Consider the following 25,858-nt stretch of genomic DNA (forward strand, 5'->3'; position numbering starts at 1 on the left):
TAAAGTGTAGTAAGCACAATGGGCTTTTAAAAAATAAGGTTACTGGACTTTTTTATTTAAAAAAAAACCTCATTATAGAAAATATGGAAAGCAAAGAAAAGTGTGAAGAGGAAACTTCTCACATAACCCACAATCCAAACATTGGTAATATCCTGGACTCAGTATTTCCTTCCAGTCTTTTTCCTAGGCAGTTTGTATTGTTATGCATTATGCAAATAATATATATCTGTTTCTTTTCACTCAGGTTTAGAAAACAGGAATTCTCTCATGTTGTTACAAATTCTTACAAGCATGCTCAATGCATCTGAATTCTATGATAAGGCTATACTATAAATTATTTAGCCACTTCACTATTTGGACATTTGAGTTGTTTTTAATTTTTCACTATTATACATAATGTAGCAATGTGCAACTTTATTTATAAAAGGAGATTCTAGTTTTTTCAGGCTAATTTTCATAACTTTGATTTCATGGTAATACAATTCTTGCATCAAAGAGTTTGTATACTTTTAAGGCTCTTAATATATATCACCAAATTACTTTCCGAGGAGTTTTGAATTGAGTTTTAATTCTGTGGTTGAGGATCTTCCTGTAATTCAGTCAGTCGCTTCTCAGGGATGATGCAAAGTAAAAATCTAGGACAGTGTTGTCCCATAGAAATATAATGCAAGCCACATATGTAATTTAAAATTTTTCACTAGTCACATTTTTAAGGTAATAAGACATGGGTGAAATTAATTTTAATAATTTTATTTTACCCAGTATATCCAAAACATTATCTTTCAACCTGTAATCAAAATTTTAAAATATAGAGATATTTTGCATTCTTTTTTTTCACATCCAGTTTTCGAAATCCAGTGTGTAGTTTACACTTCGGTACATCTCAGTTCGGACTAGTTACGTTTCAATTGCTCAGTAGCCACAAGTGGCTGGCGGCTACGATATTGGAGAGCAGCAGTTAGGAGGCTGCTGACTACGTCGCCTGTGGAAGGTAGCCAGAAGTTACTTTTTAAAACATATCCTCAGATTTGTTTCCCCTTGCTATCTTCTTTTTAATAAAAGATAAAGCAGAGGAAAAAAAGATTTTGCTAACTGAAGATTTCTCTTAGGTAGAGAGTGGGTAGCCAAGTGTGTACTGCTTTCACCTTCTATTGCATATTACCACATGATGGGTGATGAGGTACGATATGTGAAAAAGTAGGCATTAGAGCATCCGTTCTTTTATTCCAGTTAATCTGGATAGACGCCGGAGCTGTTTTTGTTTCTGGGATCTAAAGGACTATGCTGAATGCTAAACATCAATGCTACATTCCCCAAATTGGTGAGCAATTTCCTTTATTGGGTTTTTAATGATGAAATAAACAGGAAAGAAGAAAAGGTAAGAAATAAATTTCGCTGTGCTGTGCTGGGGAAAACCGTGTCTTCCAATTTATTCTTCACACAATAAAATGTACTTGGTCTGGGATCTTACATAATCCCAGGACACAAAGATTCTGTTCTGTTGTGTGGCAACATCCTGCCATGCATAATTATTCTCCAAAGGCATATCAGGTCAGAGATAAAGCAGAGAATGGGGGAGAGTCCATGGTGATCTTAGGCATATTTTTTACTGGTACGGATCAGTCGGGTAGTTATTACCACCTGGCGCTGCTAATGAGTCTAGTCAGGAAAACAAAGCTGCCAAGCCTTCCTCAGCAGACTGCACTGTAGCGCAGGACGGAGGGAGTCTTTTGGGGTCTGTTGAGCATCTGAAAATACATTAAAAGTGTTTTGCTTAATACCGAAATCTAGATCTTAGTTCCTCAATTGTAAAAGAAACTCGTTACTTAGAAAGCATTATCAGTGTTTGATTCATTTGCCTTTCTATAGACTACTTTCCTGTATTCATAAAATAATTTTAAAAGCTTAAATACATCTTGTGCATTAAGGCTATTCATTTATAATATTCTTAAAGGAAGTTGACCATCTTCCACTACTGATTCAAATTTCCTCAAAGCAGCCTAAATAAAGGGACATTATAACACTGTCGTTCAGAGCAGGAACTCTGATTTCAGAAAGTCCTATGTTCACATTTGAGTTCCACCTCTTAACAGCTTTGTGACCTGAAGCAAGTTACTTTTCTGTGCATCAGATCCCTCCTGAAAATGAGAAGAGTGAGAGTTATTTTAAGGATCAAATGAAATGCATTTACGGTGCTTCAAGGTACACCCGTCACCGTTGTCTTTGTTGTTATTATCATTACTACATGAGTCTCATGTATCACAGCACAGAGAATAGCAAATGAAAAGCCCAGGAAATAGTAAATAATCAATATCATACCATCAATTATATTACCCAATTGCTATGTTGTGCAAGAGGAAAGCATGGCGATGCCACAAATTGTGAGAACTAGGAGAAAGAGGACTGGGAGATGATGGAAAAAAGAAGTAGTAGGAAACATTAAAGTACCTTATTCATCAAGAAGATGCTTTGCTACTACCTTCCACATATAATTCACTCCTTCATTCATTGAATGCGTGCTTACTCTGCACTGATTTTATACAAAACACCATGTCAGGTGCTGGGGTTACAAACATTAGACATGGTAGCTGCTTCAACAGTCTTATTATATAAGGAGAGTAGGTCTTTATTATATAGTAAGTAGCTCCTTGCCTTGAAGTCATCGGCTAGCTTGTCAACTTCAGCCTCTTAATTGTAAACAGGAAAGCTGTCTTACTCATATTTGTACCCCTGCTCTTAGCACAGTGCCTAGCTCACAAGAGGTACTCAATAAATGTCTGCCAAACCAAATTCCTTAACATAAACAAGGGGATCAAACATTGTTGGATTTACAACTGCTCGAAGGCAAAGACACATGCTTGTAAACTTTTTAATGCCAAGAAAGGTGAGGGTCTGATATTAGGGTAGCAGTCTTGCCAATATTAAAATATCATTGTTAAGAGGAGAGCTGCTTCATAATGTCATAATGCAATTACTGCCGTCTCAATTTTCCATATGTTCCTCTGGGTACCAGCACATGAAATATACAAACACTGCATTGCACTGTTGTATCTAATTAAGAGAAATAAAGAAATGGAAATGCACACTCTGAAAAAGTAAAAAAGGTTATTTTTCCTCATGTTTGGAAAACCTTTCTTTTTTTTTCAATGAGATACCATAAATAAGCTTTCCATTTCATCATAAATGCTGAAATGTCATCATTTATTTTCTATTCAAATTTCTTCAGTCTTTTCCTTTATTAAAAGAAATGATCAAGGGAAGCAGACTTGGCCCAATGGATAGGGTGTCCGTCTACCACATGGGAGGTCTGCGGTTCAAACCCCGGGCCTCCTTGACCCATGTGGAGCTGGCCTATGTGCAGTGCTGATGCACGCAAGGAGTGCCGTGCCACACAGGGGTGCCCCCTGCATAGGGGAGCCCCATGCGCAAGGAGTGTGCCTCATAAGGAAAGCCACCCAGGGCGAAAGAAAGTTCAGCCTACCCAAGAATGACGCCGCACACACAGAGAGCTGACACAGCAAGATGATGCAACAAAAAGAAACACAGATTCCCATGCCGCTGACAACAACAGAAGCAGACAAAGAAGAACACGCAGCAAATGGACACAGAGAATAGACAACTCGGGTGGGGGAAGGGGAGAGAAATAAATAAAAATAGAATAAAATAAATGATCAAATTAAGATAATAAAAAATATGTCTAAATGAGAAAAACTGATTTCATAGTATGTGCATGCTTTCTGATTTTTATGTCTAGGTAATGTCTACCAAGAGTAATTCATAAAACTGTTGCAGTAGATTTTATAAAATTATGCTTTGAGGAATACACCATTTATGATGTCCTGTGAAATTAATTGTGCATTGTTATATTATTACCAAACTTTGTTGGATTGTGGAAGCTTACAGCTGATGTTTTGATAGGGTGAGTAGAGACAAGTTATAGATATTCCTAGTCTATTGAAACTAATTATAATCTGTAGTCTAGAATCAAATGCTAATATACAGCCTAATCCAAGCATGATGACTTTCCATTAATCTCTGATGGGTTTTTATTTCTTTATTATGAGCTAAATATGTAAACACAAAAGAATTAGCAAAACCATTTTGCCAGGATTTAATTCTCAGGGCTCCCTCTGCTGGTAGTGAAAGGTGATAATAAATTTACGGAGAGTTTATGAATGAGGATAATCTCATTATTACTACAATTTTGCCATTCATATTAATATTAGAGCTAAATTTATTGCTGCACACTTATACAATAAAACCAAATGTTTTGGTTTACAGCTAGCCAAGTTTTCCTACTAAAGATTAAGTGCTATTTTTGTGCTTTAATTAATTAGTCTTTTCATCATAGAAAGTTGAGTTATTTTCTATTTAAAATAGTTGCCAGAGTTGTGTAGAGTAATTTATGACATCACTCATACAAATGATTACCAATAGCTTACATAAACAGAAACAGAACACTTTAATAGAGACATATTGAAGATTTAGTGACTACCTAAACTACATCATCTTCCCCTCTTATAATTCCTGTACACATAAATACATACCCCACATACCATCTGATGAAACAATTACTTTCCTGGCCATAATTTTCATCCCAACATTATATGTATATTATATTAAAAATTAAAGAAAAAATATATTTGGACTCCTCTGAAACTGAATACTCCTGCATATAATGCTCATTTAATTTTGAAAAGTACTTTCACATTTATCATCACATTTTATCCTAACAACCCTTGAGATGGAGCAGGTGTTATCATCCCCTTATGATGGATACCAAAACTGAGGCCAGAGATTAAGTGATCAGCCCAAAGGTACACACCTGTTAGAGGAAAAGAACCTTGGGCTCTTTCACAAGGATCGAAGGCCTCTCTCTTTTGAGAACTATTTAATTAAAAAGCATCAAGAATTAGCCAGGCTCTTAAGAAAACTCTATCTAGTCCTCAGCTAAAACTAGAAGTGTGGGCATTGTCCTCTCTTGAGATTTTTTTTTATCCTAGGGACCACTTCAGCATTGTCCAGCATCTTGGTATTTTAAGAGCGTGACAGTTTGAAGCTGGGTGGGTCACAGGAAATTCTGTCCTTAAAGCTAATCCATTCCTGTGCATGTAAATCTAGTGTATGTGGGACCTTTTGATTAAAGCACTTTGGTTAAGGGCCTTTGATTAGATTGTGGAGCCCGGGGTGGAGCTTGATCATCTGACTGGGGTCCTTTAGAAATGGAGGAATAGAAAGCCACAGATGCAGAAAAAACAGCAGAGAAAGAGAGACGCCTCCAGAAGTTGAAATCAACAACCTTGGGAGAGAGAAAAGCCACAGACAGAGCAGCCTGAAGCTGAAGCAAGTTGTTAACCTAACAAATCCCCATTATAAAAGCCAGGGCACTGCTGGTATACTGCATTGGCAGCCTTTAGCAAACTAACTCAGTTATGTTTTCATACCTCAGAGTTCTGAGATCATTTCAGAGGCCTGGGTTATAATGGGGTCAGCCTCAAGGCAAAAACAAATGAATACTTCAGTTTCTAGGTGTCACCCAAGCCTGTAACCAGAGAGTCTTTTGAAATCAAATCATGAACTTTGCTTTTTTCCATGCATAAGTGAACAACCTTTTAGCAAATTTAATGACAGAGTTGAGACCAAAGATTCTGGCCTAACTAATAGTCCTCAGTGAAATAGGCTTGATGGTTTCCGTTCAGTGCATATCATGAAAGCACTCTGGCACAATTGATAGGATGTTCATGAAGAAGTAATATACAGTTCCACAGATTAAATTACTTTTCACCCCAAGAGATATTTATAGGGGCGATCTATCAAGGGTACAGGGAAGAACAGTGACATGATAGTAAGAATGCCCACCCTAAGTTCACATACTGAAACATAAAATCACCTGCAATTTTACCCTGATTAAGTACTACAAGTGAAACTTTTCACTATAAAATATTTTGGTACCAAAAATCAGTTCTAAGGATTTATACTTGTTTTTCAAATTGGATAAAAATGCAAAACTACATCAATTTATTTCATTATAGAATAGACCCTGCCTATATCTTAAGTTACATAAAATTACTGTTTCCACAGCAAAAAAAAAAAAGTCTATTTTATTACAGAATAGATGTTACTTATACCTTAAAATGAGGAATAAATACCAGAAATATGAAATTGCTAAGTTTTCATTGCCATAAAAAGCCCTTCAATTGCAAAAAAAAAAAAAGTATATTATTTTCTAACATAAAGTTTAGCAAATGTTTTACCTCTATAAAGCCTTCTAAGAGATCAACTCAATTTCAACTCCATGTCATTGTTTTCTCTAACATACCAATAGATGCAGTTACCATCCTTTACCCCACAAATTCTACTCTAATAACTCTTAATGGAAATGAAATCTGGTCCATGGTCCACCTGACCTTCAGGATTCATCAAAAAATATTTTATTATTTTCTTAATTTTGTCACAAATTGAGAAAATAGACTTATATATGCTTTCAAAAACATAGTAACACTTTCTTTAATTATATATCACACATCTGATTACCTCATTCTTCAGAAAACAACTAAAGAATCAGAAGAGAACAAAAAAGGTCTAAGGAATGAAAAAAAACTATGCCAAAGTTCATCCACTTTATTCTTGAGGAATTTTTGTTTTTATATGTGTCCCAACAAGCCTGGTTACCTTGGAAGAAAAGTTTTGCTAAAGGTGGACATACTGACATTATGAACAAGAAATTATGTACACTACATTGACATTCGGGGGTAGCGGAGAAAAACCACTAAGACTGTTCCAAAAAGACAGAAGAAAGTGGGCCTATTTAGCATGGAAGGAAAAATTGTCCCTTCTGGACCAAAACAATGGCTGGCCTCGCTGGATTGGAGCAGAGGACAACTGATATTCCTGAAAATGATCCTGAGCCTGTGATAAGTTATCTTATATGGAAAAGGGCAATTTACTCTCCATTTCTGAATATTCCACCTAAACAAAAGTACAAACTCAGGTAAATAAAACCTAATAAAGATATTCACTGGAATTCTAGGCAACTGATCTTTTAAAAATATCTTTATCAACATGAAATGGTCATAGCATGTCACAAAGGGAATAAAGCAAGTTTCAAAAGTCTGTACAATGACTCACCAGACACAATGGATGTGACATGATGATGGAGGAGAGTGTAATTGGGGGGGGGAGTGGGGGGGTAGGGGTGGTGGGGGCGAATGGGGACCTCATATTTTTTTAATGTAATATCTTTTAAAAAAATGAATAAATTGAGTAGAATTTGGAAATAAATAAATAAATAAATAAAGCAAAAAAAAGTCTGTACAAGGCAATCCCCTTTGTTTAAAAAAAAACTCTGCAACGGAGCAGGTATAGCTCAGTGGTTGAGCACCTGCTTCCATGTTTGAGGTCCTGGTTTCAATTCCCAGTACCTCCTGAAAAATAAAACATAAAAAACTCTGCACACATATATAGAAGAAAATGTGACAGGAAATACAATAATATGAGAACAGTAGTTATCTCTGGAAAGTGGAGTGATAGATAGCTTTTATTTAATTATTTCTTACCTATAATATATGTCTTATTTTTCCATAATAAACATACATTTATTACCTAAGAAGATATTATTTCAAAAAATATTTCCACCAAAATAAGTTTAAGATAAAGAACTTCTTGGTACTCAAAAGAAGCATTTATTAACAAAATATGTTCATGTTTTGAATGACTGGTCTGTAAACAAACTGGTCTGTAATGACTGGTCTGTAAACAAACTGGTAGAATTTTTTCTTACTTTCTTAAGATCTGATTTCAGAATTGATTTCAGGATATTGACTTCCTAAATCCTATACTCAGAAGTTGGTGGCTGTACATTGACTCATAGGAAAGAGCACTTCACTTTTTCTATATTTTCCAGATTGTTACCACGATGGGAGCAGCGAAGGACACTAAATGATCACATGATCATATTCTTTATCTTTAAACGTCTCACAACAACTTGCAAATAGTTAGTGCTCAGGAATTATTTGTTGAATTAAATAGATTGCCAAAGACTGTGGAAAGTATTTCCACTGAAGGAAAGTATGTTTATAGTCAAATGATGGCAGATAGTAGCAGTGTCAAAAACATTACAAATGTGGGGCACTAAAACATGCCATGTACCCAAAGGTTCGTCAAACTTTCCCCCCAGAAGCAAAGTAAATAAGCCATCTCTTTCTATTCTGGACCTGATTCTGTGATTCTGTATCTGCAGAACCACAAAATGAGAGTAGATTTTTATCTCAATATAAAAGATTTCATAATCAAAGAAAATTTTAAGCAAATTCACTACCTACCAAGGCAGAGGTTGGATAAATACTTCTAGCAAAAAAATTAAAGGCAAAAAGGTTTTCAGCTTAGCCCACAATTAATCAGAATGTAGCTACATTTGATGACTTCAGTAGGAGAAACTGAACCCAGATCTGGGGGTTCAGCAATATTCACTGTACCTCCCTACAAATTAGTGTTGAATTCATGGCAAAGTCTTGTTTACATTATGAAAAGAAAGACTCAAAATAATAGATGTAATGATGAATGCACAGCACTGTGATTATACTCGAGGCCATCGATTGTGTGCTTTGGATAGATTGAATGATATGGGACTATGTCTCAATAAAACTTCTCTAAAAAAAAAATAGATGCATATGTAAATTGTTAAAGAATCTGGGTAACTTCAACTACAATTATTATTCTGATAGCCTTTTCTTTCACATAATGCTCCCATTTTTGAGAGAGGAATTCTGTTCCAAAATTGGATGCAAGTCAGATTACCACTCAGGCTGACCAAAAGGGAGAATTATAAAATTGTAAAACACAGTTTTATGTGTCATGATGTCAGAAAGCAGGATTGAATGTCTATTTTATAATCGTAATCTCTAAAGCATAAACTGAAGAGCCTACATTGCCTTCTAACTTGACTAAGGTGTAAGGTATATTTATGCAAACACTTGGCTCAAAATAGGCTGGCACAGACACAGAGAGGGATCCCTGAGAAGGTTTACACTAGGGCAGAAGAGGACGCATCTCTTCTTCCATGCCTGAGAGCAAACCTAGCTTCCCAGACCCAAAGGGGCCCAGCAGGGGCAAGAGAAGTCAGGGTTGGCAGCCCACGTAACCCACCTTCACTTATCCACATAGAACCACTTCTACAGCGTCTCCATGGCAGGTTCTTCTACTCCACCTGTGCTGCGAAGCCAGAGAGTTGATTCCCCTATCATGCCTAAAAAGCACCCAGCTGGAGTGGGAATGAAAGAAGGTTTTCTCAGTCAATGACTAAACCAAGAAATGGAGATTCAGGGGTTGTCTGCTTGGTAACCAGTTGTCTCCCCAAATGATAAATCATTGTTAAAACAAAAAGTCATATCAAAATCATTCCACCAATCCACCCTTCAATACAGAATTGAATCTCATTTTTCTCCCCATAAACAGAACCTTGGTTTGATGAAACCATAATTTCTGTGTTTCTTTGGTTCTCTCCCGAAATATTGAACACAACAAAAATGGAATATTCCCTAAAGAAATGTCATGAGAAAAATTTCTAATTCCGAGTGGATGTCTTTAAGAACTTTTAAGTGCACGTTAGATATTTAAAGAAGCTCAAAGGGATCATTTGAAAGAAGGTTCTCAGCCTTCTGAAGCATGAGGATCCCTTTCTGACAGTCCTTGTACTTTTAGTATTTGCTGATTGAGAAGCTACATGATGATGAAAAGCTACTGCCAAGTTAATGATTTATTTAATTTTAAATTAACTTGCATGTAATTAATCACAAGATCTGCATATATTTGAAGGCAGCAGTACCTATCTATGGGAGACACATGTATTCACAGATCTTTTGCAGCAACTCCAAAGGCTCCTAGAACTAAAAGCATTGGTTAGAAACTACTTCTTTAAAATAACCAAATATTTTATATGTCCATGAAAATAATGAGTAACTGAAGGAAAATCTGACCATTTTGAATGCCAGCATGCTTTAATTTGGTAGGAATCTAAAAATAGATCGAGTTGACAGTGCCCCCTTTTTTTCTTTTTACATCAAGTGCATTTTGAACATGAACACCAAAAAGAAACTGAAAAATGATACTTCGCTGGTCTTGAAACAAAGATCACTTTACATTTTAACACAGGAAGGGATATTATCAAAAACTGATCCTAATCAGAAAAAAATGTTTGGTTTTTCCCTTTTCTTTTATTCTGGGGAAAATATTAAAAGGCAGAAACATATAGGATGATTAGGTAATAGAATCATAGAGTGGTAAAAAGTCCAGTTTTCAGCATCAGGTAAACCTGAAATTGAAGCCAGGCTTGAGCCAGATGTAGGACTTTGACGAGAGTCTTCACCTCTCTGAGCCTTACATTTTTCATGTGTGAAATAGTAATAGTACCTTCATTACAGTATGGTAATAAGGGTTGAAAGAAGTAATTATAAAGTGCTTGGTGTACACTAAGAGCTCAAAATAATGATAGTAATAATAATAACAGTTGTCATTATTATCTTTAATAAAATTTGCATGTAAGAGGATAAATCTCAGAAAGCTACCATTTTTTAAATATACATAGAGAAAGGACAAATTGCAAACAGACCTAAAAGCCAGATCTCCAAAATGCAGGGAGATTCCAGAAAGGTAGTATCCTTGTTTTGCTTAAGTCTAGAAGATGGAGGAAGGAGATAGAAATTTTTTTATAAAAGCTTAGATTACACAAATGTCACATAATAAATATAGGGGATTCCCATATGCCCCACTCCCCACACCTCCCACATTAACAACATCCTTCATTAGTGAGGTACTTTCATTGAAATTGATGAGCACATTTTGGAGCATTGTCACTAACCATGGATTAAAGTTTACATTGTAGTTTACACTCTCTCCCACCCATTTCTGTAGGTTATGGCAAGATATATAATGGCTTGCACCTGTCATTGCAATGTCATTAAGGACAATTTCCAAGTCTTGAAAATGCCACCATATTACACCCATTTTTTCCTCTCCCTGCCCTCAGAAACTTCAGTGGCCACTGCCTCTACATCAATGATTTAATTTCTTCCATTGCCAGAATCACAGTAAGTCTATAGTAGAACACCAGTAAGTCTACTTTAGTCCATAGTTCATTCCCCAGTCTTGAGGATTCTGAGATGGCGATGTCCACTACACCTCTAATTGAGAGGTGGCTTCAATCCCATGGCGTAAATGGATGGGACTAGCTTGCTTGCCGTGGTAGATACTCTCAGTTCCTTGTTATGGTAGTTGTCCTTCATCACCTCCTTGTTAGTCGTCCTGGGTGAGACCAATGAACTGGAGAGTAGGTGTTGCAACTCCATTGAGATTCAGGGTCCAGCTAGCACACAGACAACTCAAAGATTTAAGTCCCTTGGATATACACATACCAACTCTAGTACTATTTATAGGTTCAAATAGAAGGACAGATATTCCATGTGTAGGGAAACCACAACTGAGTCCAACTCTGTCACACTGGGGAGCATACATTTCAAAGTAGGGCCCACTGGCAAGGCACCAAACTCTTGAGCTGTCTGCCCTGTGTATAGTGTCTGGGTGTCTCCAGAGCCCTCAGGAGCCCCGCTATTTGAGGCAATATTCATTGTGGTTGTCAATGAGATCCTGCTGAGATGTGCATAAACATAACATCTGGAATGACTTCCCGACTCAATTTGAAGTCTCTTAGCCATATGAACTCATTTGTCTTTACCTTTTCCCTCTCTGGATCAAGGTCTTTTTCCAGTTGCATTGCCTGTTGGTGTTTGGTAGTAATCCCTCAGTGCCAGGGAGACTCATCCCCAGGAGTCATGTCCCACACTGGGAGAAAGGTAATGCATTTATATGTTGAGTTTGGCTTAGAGAAAGGCCACATTTGAACAACAAGAAGGCACTCAGGAGGTAACTCTTAGGCACCCTTCAATACTAGGCTAAGTTTCAATGAAAGAGTAAAGGTTCATATGCACAGTCATCAATATCAAAGGCCCGAAGGAGACAGAATTTTTATCACTGTTTATTTTGTGCTTAGATACTTGGCCAAAGTCACAAATACAAAAGGGTCCCAATATTTTGAGTATTATGCCTACCACACGCAGAATAACTAAAGCAATTCTGGTTAACTTTGGCACACACAAAAAAAAAATGGCTGTAGACTTAATAGGATATCTGAGACAAGTGTAGGTTATGACGGGGACAAAACTTTTGGACTTTCTTATTGTTTGGGCGAGATATATACTTTTCATTTGTGAAAGGCAGCCAGGTTTCCATGTTTAAATAGGCATTATGTGTAGTATCAAGGGAGACCTTACGTGAACCCAAATGCTGACTTTGCACTTTTTCCTTAATAGAACATTTATTCCTTCCCACCTCCCTTCAAAAGAACAGTGGAGAAAAAATTCACAAATACATTGTTTTTTTTAAGTTGAAAAAACAAATTTCTACTTCTCATTCTCATGTAATTCTGACTATTGTACATTTCTTTTACCTTGACAATAAATTTGAATACATATAAAGATCTATTTTCTCCATGTTGTGTATGGGAGGAAAACTCTCAAGTAGGTATTTCCTTTTCTTGAAACTTATTAAAATACTTAGGAGCCAAGCACTTAGCTTCACTTGAAATAAGAATTGTAATACTGAGAAAGTATCTTTAGCCCTTCAGAGATTTTCCTGAAGTCTGCAGAAAATCATGCTGATCGTACATGAAGGATCTGGAGTAGGGGATAAGGGGGAGAGTTCAATTACAGTTGGGAAGTCTGTAAAGAAGATCTGCACATAATTCTCACAGTGCTCATTACCTCTGGCTTTCTGCCTTAGCAACTGCCATGTACTACATCAAGCGTGTAAACGTTCTATGCAGAAAGCTTTTTTGTCACAGCCTTTGGACCCCTGGGGCACAGGCAGGGCTAAGAAAAAGTTAGCAGAAGACGTTTGGGACCCAGTTCCCTAACTTTTCAAAGTATTGAGGTTTTAATCATGAAATATATGATGAATAAAAATATCTAGATATACTACATGACAATTAATTGATGAAACCATAGAAAGACCTGGTGAAGGATATAAATTCTGCTACCATCATTGTCTGAGTTTGCCTATGTTTGTTATCCAGTATAGGGTACGTTTCAGAATTTCTTCAGACCTGCCTATCAAGGTAGGCCCACATGAAGGGCAACAAGTGGGGCTTGTATCCCAATCCCTCTAATATCTATGCTCTTCTGAAGACATATAAAGTCTGAACTTTGTTCCATCAAATTCTTAGTTTCCTTGCCATACTTTATCATTCACAGATGCATTCATCCATTCCACACTTATTTATTGGCTTCTACTGTGTGCTAGGCACCAGAAATACCTAAGTAAAAACTCCAGGCCCTTGTGTTGTCAGGAAAAGTGAATAAACAAGTAAATATACAATTACAAATACAATTCTATGAAGGAAAAGAGAGGGGAGCAGGTGAAATTCAGTCACTAATTCGGGTGTTCTGAAGTACAATGAGAAGCCTTTGAAAGGCTTTAAACAGGGGAGTGATGTGTTTTGAAAAGTTCTCTCTCTAACTGCTGTGTACTAAATGGACTAAAGGTTGGCAATATTTGAACAGAGCAGACAGGTGAGGAATTTGCCCTGATTTGGGGGGGAGCAGGGGGAGGATATTTTGGATTTTGGAATATCAAACCAAGAATAGTTTGCAGATAAAATTAAGACCCCAGAAATACAGTTATATCTGGATAAAAATCATTGTTAATAGTTAATTAAGCAGGCCAGTTCTATCTGCAGCACCAGTATCCCTTTTTAATGAAAAAGTCATGTTTCTAACACTGGCTAAGGTGTCAATTGTGGCTCAGGTCAGCCACAAAATTGCCCATAACATCAAATGCAGGTGAAACATACAATCAATGAACTGCAGAAAATAACCACAGCTTGGCTCAATCTTCTTGGATAGCAAATTCAGAAAGTCAAGCAGGGATACAAGAGATGCATTTCCTTGGCTGCAGCACTGGAAGAGAACAGAAACTTTGTCTTTCTCCTTCACCTTCCTTGCTAAACAGGAGTTGGGGGTTCTAAGCTCTAAAACACAAGCTGTAGGTGCCACTAAAGGGATTGGAAAGAAAGAAGGAATGGCAAGGGGTAATTATGAACCAGGAGAAGGAGCCAGTGGAGTAAGGAGTAGGGGTGAGAGAAGGGAGTGGACAAGCAAGGGAACAGGCAATGAGGTGGGGGTGGGGTGGTGTTTCCTGGTTTCTCCACATTAACTCTTGAAAACTCTCAGCCTAACTCTGGAGAAGATGGAGAATGAGGCAAATGTTCCAGTTGTGCCCAGGCAGAGACAAGAACAAGAGGAGGTGGGATTCAGATTGATCCCAAGTCAGAAAAAAGGGAGGAAAAGGGGAAAAGAATAAATCTTAGGGCCAACCACCCAATGAGGAGTATCCCCAGGTCCTGGAGGGAGTGGGAAGCTGAGAAAATCCTTATGAGAGCAATCAGTTCAACCCAAGCTAAGGGAAGAAAAACTAGTGGGTTATCACATTTTTCATTTTTTAAGAGATACCAGGGGTTGAACCCGGGACCTTGGACATACAAAGCAGGGGCTCAACCACTGAGCTACACCCACTCTGCTCACACAAGTTTTTAAAGAAGATGTTCACTGACCAGTTTCTAAGCCTCCCAGAGGTCAGAAGTGACATATTCTTACTGCTAAATGTAATTTTCTAGATGGAAGCACCAGCATGGAGAAAGTACGCAAGAGCGTATTATTTCTACCAGATTTATATAAATTGTCTTTAAGGATTTTGAAAGGCTTTCATGGGTTGGTGTTTTTGTTGTTGTTGCTTTATTATTATTGTTGTTGTTGTTATTAGTTAGGATGCCAACTATCTCATTGCTCCAACCCTGAAGGAATTGTGATTTACCTGATGCCACCTTCCTGTCTTGACCTGCGCTGCCTAGCCTCTGGTACAAACCTGCCTCGTGGTAAGCTTTTCAATAAGTAGCCACTAAGAGGATGGAAGTATTTCTTGAAATTCTTATCCAAAAGATTCCCTGGTGTAAGAGCACTGCCACAAGGGTCATTGTCACCGACCCCATCAGAGAAATCGAAACTTGGAAAGATTAAGCTGGCTGTGCCCGCGACAATGGGACCACCAGTTCCCATCTTGAAAGAAAACAGGTTGGCATAAAAGAAGTACATTTCGAAAAGAAAAAGCCTTTTTCTGAGCAGATGTTTGCCATAGTGGCCTACTGTTTATTAACGCCTAACATTGGCTGAGTTTTTAGTACGTGTCAGCACAGTTTTAGATCTGGTCACATCTAATCCTGAACACAATCCCATTCTACGGAGGAAGAAACAAGACCGATAAAGACTGAATAATTTGCCATCGGGGACAGAGCCTGTGCTTTAGCACCGGGACACCATCGCACTTTGTCACAAGGAAGTTTTAGCAAACGGGCATGACTAGTAACTGGCGGGATAGGAAATATTGTGAACTGCGATTTCTCAGGTGCTACTTGTAAATAAGTTGTAAAGATCATGTAGACTGCCACCAAGTGAAAGATCTAGGGAATATTTTTGTATGATTCCCTTAGCAGCCACTGCTTGGGCCTCAGGAAATATTTGTATGTGTTTAAGTAATGTTTGCAATGGTTTCCCTGTCAAAGAAAAGCTGCAGTTAAAAGTCTTCTGGTAGCAAAGTTTTAAATAGATTCCAGTGATTTATGCTCTGACTAAAAATGAAAGTGTTCTGCTTCTTCATTATGCCTAAAATAAAGTAAAATATGACTTTTTCACTTTCTAGTGATTTATAGACCATACCCCACACTGTGCCCCACAGGACATGTACAAAGGGAAAGCTGAAACAATTAATAACGTAAGGACACCCACATCTGGCTGATCCTCCCAGGTGAATCAAGCCATAGCCTGATTTAACAGATGGACACTGCACTGTTTCCTGATGGTAAAATCACCAGATGTTTAGAGATTCCAGAAGTACAAAGGCAGAAGGAAATGCGTTAGTGATGAGGTTTCTGGCATAACTTTGAGTTATCTTACTTTTCACACTGCATTTTCCTGCATATCAGGTATATGGACATGATCGATGCCATTATTTGAATTTTAATTAAAGCAGAGTTTCACTCTAAAATATTTAATTCTAAAAATAAGATGTGAGGGAAATGTTTTTATCTATCATCTGCAGCCTATACCAAACATTTTGCAAAGTCTAAAAAATTCACTTGTTTTTATTTCCATTGATTTTCATTTTCAAAAGTCCATAAAGAGACATATGCCACATAGGTTTGCCCTTGTGATGATGACTTGTGGGTCCTGCTTGGCTCTGTCTCCCTGGAGCACAGGGGGCCTGTGTCCCCTGCTGCAGACTGGGGGTTGGGGAAACCATAGCAGGCTTCCACCAGCACTTTACTAGACTGTATCCATTTTTAAAAAACTCTCGGGAAGTGGACTTGGCCCAGTGGATAGGGCATCCACCTACCAGATGGGAGGTCCACTGTTCAAACCCAGGGCCTCCTTGACCCGTGTGGAGCTGGCTCATGCACAGTGCTGATATGCGCAAGCAGTGCCCTGCCACGCAGGGGTAACCCTTGTGCAGGGGAGCCCCACATGCAAGGAATGCACCCCGTAATAAGGGAGAGCCGCCCAACGCGAAAGAAAGTTCAGCCTGCCCAGGAATGGTGCCACACACACGGAGAACTGACGCAGCAAGATGATGCAACAAAAAGAGACACAGATTCCCGTGCTGCTGACAACAAGAGAGGCGGACAAAGTAGAACACGCAGCAAATGGACACAGAGAACAGACAACTGGCAGGGGAAAGGGAGATAAATAAATAAAATAAATCTTTAAAAAATTTTTTTAATAAAACCTCTCTGACCCTAAAGAGAAGTTGAAATCAAGCTGATTCAAGAAGAGGGAAGTGTGGAGACCAAAATGCTGAGAAACCGTCATTAGAATGATGGTGGCAGTGGCGCTACAGGAGGGAGGGTATGCTATGGTGGATGTGGTGGTTGGGAGTTTTATGTTCTCCAGAAAAACTTGTTCTTAAACTTAAAGCATCCCTTTGGGTGTGAACCCATTGTAAGTAGGATTTCTGATGAGGTTACACGCGTTAAAAGTATGATCCACCTCAGTCAAGATGGGTCTTAATACTATTATTGGAATCCTTCATAAGAAGACTGACACTCAGGCAGAGGGGAGAAAGCCGCAGAGGGAGCAGCCAGCAGCTGAACATGAAGCACCCAGAAGAGAAGGGAGAGGCCAAGAGAGGCCACCATATGCATCACCAAAGAGGAGTACAGGACCAGGGTTCACCAGCAGCCAGGCCCAGAACACCACTGACTTCAGGGAGAAAGCGTCGCCTTGAGGATGCTTTGATTTTGAACTTCTCCTAGCCTCAAAACCGTGACCCAATAAATCCCTGCTGTTCAAGCCAACCCATTGCATGATACTACTTTAGCAGTGAGGAAACTAAAGCACCCCAGGTGGGACTTCTTATTCCAGAACTGAGAGCAGGCTAAGGGGCCCTCCCAGTACAGCTATCCTATCACATTCCTCTTTCAGACGTTCAGCCGGTTGGCCTTCTGAGTTCTTCTCAATACAGAGACAAGTTACAAAAAAATTTTTTTAATAACTTTCTCCGAGATTTTTGTCTGAATGCTTTCAACAGTGTGAAACTGCTGTTGGGGTAAGCCCTGTGTTATCAATTGATAAAAGACAGACACACCTTAAAAGAGTAAGGCCAAACTTCCCTTTTTTGTATTCTCTCTCAAACTACCTCCTGGGTGACTGTTTAATTAGTGTGCAAACAGTGGTTCCTGGAAATTATGGAGCCTTTAGTGTTCACCAGAATATAGTCCCTAATGTCTTTCCCAACATGTACACAACCATTTCCTTTAAATGGTAGGCTAATCTGAATATTAACTACCTGCCAATTTCAACATACCTCTCCTATAAACATTCTCTTCCTGGGTAGTGAGGAAGTCCAAATGATATGGTCCTGTGTAGTTCTTTAACTTTCTTTTTATTTTGATTGGTGCAGAGCATCTGATTATTTCCAGGTGTTTCAGATTTTCTCATGGTCTCCTTGTTATTTCTCTCCTCTTTGAGCTCCTTTGGCAATGAATGTGACCATGAGGTCCAAAGCAATAAAGGATGTGTTCACCACTTCCTTCTTATGTCTGTCTCTTTATTTAACCACAGGTTCACTGTCTTTATCCATGTTAATTCCCTGGGGTATTCACACAGCATTTGTGTTGACTGCCTTAATTTTGATCTTCTCTAATCATTCCCTGCCAGATGGTAGTTAAAGTTTAATGGCCCCTGTAAAAATAGTTCCCTTTCTTCTTTCATCAGTCATGTGCGTTTACTTAGCTAACTGCTGGATGTTCAGAATGCACACAAAGTGACCACCAACAAAACGAATTCAACAAACACATTCACTTAATACTTCTCAGGCTAGCTAAAAAACGTTGCCTGTCACTGTCCACTCAGCCACTATCCTTACCTTTTATCATCTTTCCTTTTCTGTTTTGTTAGTTTGCTTTCATTTGTATCTCCCTTCTCAGGTTATTTGATGCAAAGCCACAAAACCAGAAAGTCTGACAGTAATCAGTGTGCAACAATTAAAGTGTATGGACATGTCCAACTCCAATATCCTTTAAGTGCTAGACAGATGACATTTGGTATATCCATAGAGCTTTCCTTGTCACACCCTTCATATGTGGGTGAACATCATTCTTTCTGATTCTGGTGAAAAAACAGAGATAACAGAAGGTCATACAAGAAGTTGGGATAATAACTTGGCATTCTAATGTGACAAAATAAAGAATCTGATACATATGAAAAATTTATCTCTAAATAAATATTATGCCACTTTTGTCTTTAGTGCATCCTACTTGCATTCCAGAATTAGTTAGTTCAGTAATTGCAATTAAATAAGGGTTGTGTAATATGCCATTTTACAGATGAGGTATACGAAATGAGTCATATTGCTTGACACTTGCCAGGCCACACAGAGATCCCTAGAAGTAAGCTGTCAGAGTTATAATTGGTTTATTAAAATACGAGGCACTATTTTTTAAAAAAGAAAATTAACTAAACAAAAGGTTGTCAACATTTTGAGAGCAAATCTCTCTAAGTAACTTAATACATACAGATACTACTTAAAGCCTGTAAAATATAGAGGTCTAGGCTAGGAGCTGGTGAACTATGGCCTAAAGGTCAAATTCAGTTTGCTGCCTGTTTTTATAACTAAAGTTTTATTGGAACATAGTCACACTCATTCTTTACATATTGTTTATGGCTACTTTAGTACTACAATGACAGAGTTGAGTGGTTGCAGCAGAGATTATATGACCTGCAATGCTGAAAGTATTTACTATCTGGACTGTGGTAAATTGAATTATGTAACCCAGGGGGGAAAAATCTTTCTAATCTTAATCTCCTTCCTGTGGGTATGAAGCCATTGTAAATAGAACCTTTTGAAGATGTTCTTTTCAGTTAAGGTGTGGCCAGCTGAATCAGGATAGGTCTGAATACTCTTACTGAAGGTCTTATAAGGAAAAAGCCATGAAGAGAAGCTGGAAGACAGAAATCAACAGAAGAGGGAAGAGAAAGGAGAAGACATGGCCATAGGTATCGCCACATGACAGGAAGAGCCAAGGAATCCAAGGATCACCGGTAGCCAGAACCGGAATACCACAGTATTTGGGAAGAAAGCACCACCTTACTGATGCTTCAATTTTTGGACCTCCCCTAGCCTCAAAACTGTGAGCCAATAAATTCCTATTGTTTAAACCAGCCCATTGTGTTCATCTTAGCAGCTAGGAAACTAAGATATGGACATTTACAGAGAACAATTCCTGACTTTACTCTAGATCTTTGAATTATGGCATTGCATGTTTTTCTATTTAAATAATCAATTTCTTCTTATGATGCAGGAATTCTAATAGGTATTGTGGCTAATGTTACTTATAATGAAGTTGATTTTAAGTAGCATTTCAAGTGCAAAAAGATTCTAAAATCATTTGCAAAAATGTCTATCTCAATTGTACTGACCACCTGGAAAACTTGAAAAAACTATAGATGTTCAACAAGTTCCTAGTAGTTTGGGAAGCAGCCACACATTCTAGAGCTGGTAGAAATCTAGAAGAGATAACCTGACTACTAATCAAGAGGAAAATAAGTGTAATAAAGTACAACGAATACGATTAATGTTTGTATTAATATTTGTATTTGTATTTGCTCAGTTTTGTAACTTGGGGCAAGTACTTTAATCTACCTGGGCTTTAGTTGTTTTTATCAGTAAAACAGTGCTAGTTGTTAGATGATCTCTAGGAGCCCTTCCAACATTAACATTCTATTTTCCATATTCTATGTTTCCAAAGTATAAGTGCACTCCCTGCCAAAAAAAAAATAAGTTACTAAGCCCTTATGGGATAATGGTTAGTTCCAGGTTTTAAAGAGTCCTTACAGGAGGTTTTGAATTCTAGAAAACTTTGACCTAAATCTTAGAGGCGTGAAGGAGAGGTGATACTCTGAAATGAAGAGCATCACGCACTCTTGTGTTAAAAGTCTTAGCCATGACTATAAAAATAGGAGACTTGCACCCTCAGGGACATAAGGAGGTGTATCAGGATACAGGACAAAATATGGCATCACCATTCCACAAAGATTTTGAAGGGGGAAATTAAGAAATTTAACTGAAGATTTAAAAGGTTCTTTTTATATTAAAGGAAAGACAACCATGCAAAATTCAGCGTGAATTTTTAAAGTAATATACACCCCTTCAAAAAAAACTTTGTTTCTGAGGCAGGAACTTTCAACTACATGTCCAGAATTCCTCTCTTGCCTTATTTTCCAACATAAAGCTGTTCACTGATCTTGGTCACTGGGGAACGTCATGTGAAAAGTTGGAGAAGCATTGCCTTATGGGAAGAAATTTCTCATCTTCCACTGTGAAAAATATCACTGGTACCTTTGAGTCTGTACACCAGGATTTATTTTCAGACTTATTACCATGTCTCGAACATCTAACTCTTAGACGTTTATTCCACCAATATGTGTGTAAGTGAGCATTCAGAGTGGCCAGATGTATTAATATCCAGCAGTGTGTGTATCTTGTCCTGATGTGTCAATAAATTACTGTGGGTAAAATTCAAGCATCATACCTCAACCAAATTATCTTTAAACTCTCTTCCAAGCAAGTGAGGCAGTGGAAAGAGATAAGGAATGGAGCAGGGGAATAAACCAGAAGTTTTTGTCCCTATCTCAAGGTCTGACCATAGTCAAGTACAACTTCGCCTGTGGTTTCTTCATCGGCAAATGAGAGGGTTGAACTAGAGGCAGGTCCATTGTGCTGAATGTGAAATCTTAGTAAATTATAAATGCTATGAAAATATTGTTAGTATTGTCTTCTACTGACTATGTCTGGCAGCTGTAAAGCTTGTCACACCTTCTTTACCTGCTCAGTAGGGATGAAAATTACTTTTATTTCCCACTTACCCCTAATCCCTTCTTTTAGTAAAGAGAGTAATCAATACTCTGGACAATGCAGGTTTCGGAAAGCTAATTTTGAACACAGCAAGTGGAAAAGTAAGTGCCGTGTTTACCTATCCAAAGAAGGAGCCATAATGGGACACAGCAATAATGAGAGCATTTCTCTCTCAGGTAACAGCCACAAGTGCTTGGCGTTCCAGAGGGCGGGCAGTTCTGTTTCACACAGCATTCAGAGTCTGAGGCGGGTGACAGCTCTTCCTTTTCCACAGATGGCTGCGAAGGTCACCTTGGTTGTTGCCGTTCCAGCAGGAAGGAAAGCAGAAGCCCGGAACACCAGGCCAGGAATCTGTGAGAGGCAAGTTGTTCCCATCACATTCACTTTCCTTCCATCGGCAAGAGCTTAGCACACACTCACACCTAACTGAGAGGAGGACTGGGAAATAGGACATCATTATTATTATGGAAGAAGAAGAGAATGGATTTGGGTAGGTAGAAAGTCCTTTGGATCATAGGAAGTAAAAGGAGGCTGAAGAGCAAAGAGGCAGGCTAATGGGGCGAATAGAATATGTACATATTTATAATTTTTTAAAATATCTTAGAATTTCATATTTTAATATGAGATATTTCAGATGTACATAAAAGGAAAAATAATAATAAAGTAAATGCATGTATATCCACCACCAGCTTTAACAAATCTTGGAATTTGAATCAACTGAAGATATCAATTAAATTACCTCTTCTCCATTTCATTCCTTTCCTTCCCTTACCAGAGGGAACCACTCTCCTGAATCTCGTGAGAAGCCTTCATTTCTATGTTTTTCATGATGCTACATATTTTGACAATAAAGAATAGTTGTGTTTTCTTGACTTTACATAAAGTGGTATCACACTATATATCATAATATAGCTTGGTTTCTCCCACTAAAACATTTCCCTCCATAAAAGCAGCTTGCTTTTTTCCCCTTCAAATTATGTTCTTGAAACTTATCTATGTGGATAATATAACCCACCTCCTTCATTTTGACTGCTTTATGATATTTGTGTGAATATGGCCTGTTTCTGATTTTCACTATTACAAATATTGTTGCAGTAAGTATCTTTGTATTCATGGGCAAACATTTCACTAGAGTTGTGCTGTCCAGTAAGTTAGCCACACGTGGCATCTTAAATTTAAATTAATTAAAATAAATTAAATTAATTAACTAAAATTTACGATAAAATTTTAAAGTCATTCCTCAGTCACACTAGACACATTTCAAGTGCTCAGTAGTTGCATGTGGTTACTGGCTAGCATACTAGACAGCACAGCCGTCATCCTAGACGCTTCTGTTGGACAGTGCTGCTCCAGAGTATGTACTTAGTCATGGAATTGCCAAGTTGCGGGGTATGCACGTCCTCAATTTTATTAAATATTGCAAATTGCTTTCTGCACTGGACAGGATTCTTAATTATAAGCAATAGAAAGTCATTCTGGATCATTTAAACAAGAAAAATAGTTTACTTGAAGTATATTGGTTAGCTCTTAGGAAGGGCTTGTGAATGAAACTTGAAGGAGAAACACCTAATATCACACCATCAAATGTGACCTAATGAAGACACTGTTGTGCTGTTCAAGGGTCCAGGTTCTGTGGGGTATGTTCCAAAATAGTAGATGCTGGATGCCTGTGCAGTTCTTAGAACTACAGACACTGCTGCCTCCAGAAACTGTATGTAATTGATAGTGCTGCTGCCACCTTCATAGCAGGGGTTCTGCTCGGGCCCTGCTTTTCAACATCATCTTCAGATGTGAAGTCTGGAGATGATGTATCCATTTGGCACACTTGGTCAAACACCTGCATTCTGTCTTTAAAGGAAGACTAGGAAGGCAAGTGTCTGGCAATTGTTCATTTCTTGGAGACATGCACGTTTTAAAGCTTACTAGCTATGACCCCATTGCTCTCTAAAGTGGACATAAAAATTTACATTCCCACCATAGTGAAAGACATTTCCCATTTCTCCACAGTTTCCAACATGTGGTGTTGTCTAGCATTTTAAGCTTTGCCAAACTAATGGTTGTGCAGTTATCTGTGCGGTTCTAATTTGGGTTCTAACAAGTAACAGTAAAGAGCGTCTTTCAATACATTTCAGGATCATTAGAGCTTCCTCTTTTGTAAATTGCCTATTCATATCCTTTGCCCAATTTTTAAATTTCCTTATTTTCTTTAACACATGAAGAACTTTTCAGAACATACTTGGAGACCGGAAGCGGCGCCCAGTTGGGACCTGTATGGGGAGACGTGGAGCGGGTGGCTGCCGAGTCCAGGAGACTAGGCTACCGGAGCCACCGGTTGACCCTGCAAAGCTGCTTGCTCAGTCTGTGGGTGGTCCTGCCGCCACCAGGAGAGAAGAAGGAATCAAGATTCAGGGGACAAACCTGCAGAGCTGGGAGGAGGGAAGGGATGTGTGAGGAGGTCCTGGTTGTGTTTAGGGACCGTTTCTCATACACCTGCTGGCCATAGTTTTTTTAATCACCGATTCTGGAGACCCCGATGTCTCCCTTCTCCAATTTCTCTCTGCACTTTCCAGTTGACTTGTAGCCTCAAGTTCTAAGCGACTGACTTTATTCTCCTTTCCCAATGCACAGTCATGGAGACTATGACTGATTGTAGTGATGATGACCACTGGAGAGAAACTAGCAAGAAAAATAAAGAACAGGTGAAGATGATTTACTGCTTAAAAAGCCATTTCAGAAAGAAGAATATGGAAAGGTAGCCCATAAGCATAGTGCAGCAGAATTGCTTGCTAAGGAAGATGCAAAAAGTAGGTTTCATCTCATTATCCATGGGTGCTTACCAAAGGCACAACAAGTTTATAAATGATTATATTTTATACTTTGGTGGCAAAAAAAAAGACTTTAGGGTGTTTGAGGGGAAAGGATAGAACACACTTGGATATTATATGGGGAAATCATAGATGCCTATGGAATGAAGATGATGAAAGGGACATGACTTGGAAAACAAGACTTGCAAAGGAATACTATGATAAATTATCCAAGGAATACTGCATGGCAGATCTCAGTAGATACAAAGAAAGTAAGTCTGGATTTAGATGGCATGTAGACAAAGAAGTGATTTCAGGAAAAGGTCAGTTTTTCTGTGGAAATATATGTTGTGATATAAAAGAAGACAAAGAGTTGGGAAGTTAATTTTGGTTATATTGAGCATGGAGAAAAGAGAAATGCACTTTTTTTCTTAAATGGGAATGTTTTGTTTTTAAAGATGCTTTAGATTTCATAAATGTGTACATCGAAAATATAAGGGGATTCCCATGTACACTATCCCTTCCCCCTCCCACACTTAGAAAAGTGATTGTTAAATTAAGGTTTGCCCAAAATGTTCCTTTAAATTAAATTTTCATCACAAGAGAAAAGAAGTAAAGTAAAAAGAAAAGAAAGTGTAAAGCCAAAAAAGATTGTGAAGAGTCATTACCTTTAAAAAATTCAGATCATCTTCTGCAGAACAGATCTACAAAAAAAAGAATAAAGGACATTCATCCTCAAAGAAATCAGAAGATTCTGTAAATGCAAACTCTGATGACGAAAAAAGTACTTCAGAATCTTAACTTTGGAAGGGTCCACTACCAGAGATAAATGAAAAAATCACAGGAAGAAGAATTTGATGAGAATTTTCAAGATTTGTTTCTTTAAAACTTTGATTCCTTAATGTGAAAGTACACTTTGAAATGCTTGTAAATGTTTTATCTACAAGTTGCAGCTTGAGTGGTTTGTGTCTGGAAATAAACAGCCAGCTATTTTCAGGGTATCAGATGCTTCGGAAATTTGTTAGTTCTATTAGAGACAACTGTAGAGCATAGAACAACCAATCCATGAAGCCACTCCAGAACACTAAGTCACTTGATTAGCAGTTATGTAATTTTTAAAGTACCATTTCCTTTAACAGCAGAATATTATCAAATATTGTCAGGAAATATGGAACTTATTTTCAATCATGTGGAAAATATGTAGGAGAAAACTATCAATTTCTTCCCCCTCCCCAACCTTCTCTATTAGCCTTCCCTTCCCAATTAATTCTCTTTTAATTTCATCTGAAAGTCCCACTAAGAAAACTATGTGAAGGATTCTCAAAAGTAGGAAATAAAGATTGCTGATGGGAGAATCCTCAGGCACATAACGAGTTTTCCTTATACTACCTCAATCCTGAATGTGGCTGTTTGGTAGAAAAACGTGGAAATAAAGTAATACAATTCTACTTGGGTTCTCTTTAACAATGGGGATTTATAAGGAGAAGCAAGAATTGGAAAGCAATTTTGAAATAGCATTTTTTTCCTCCCTCTGTAAACCCACA

The 25,858-nt window shown here is 38.0% G+C and overlaps 1 pseudogene; it reads left to right on the top strand.

The window, feature by feature from the left end:
- Nucleotides 1–24,130: 24,130 nt before the first annotated feature.
- LOC101415835 (protein FRA10AC1-like) lies at nucleotides 24,131–25,200 on the top strand (annotated as a pseudogene).
- The last annotated feature ends 658 nt before the right edge of the window (nucleotides 25,201–25,858 follow it).

This window comes from Dasypus novemcinctus, chromosome 7 (genome assembly GCF_030445035.2).
Source record: "Dasypus novemcinctus isolate mDasNov1 chromosome 7, mDasNov1.1.hap2, whole genome shotgun sequence".
Classification (NCBI taxonomy): Eukaryota; Metazoa; Chordata; class Mammalia; order Cingulata; family Dasypodidae; genus Dasypus; species Dasypus novemcinctus.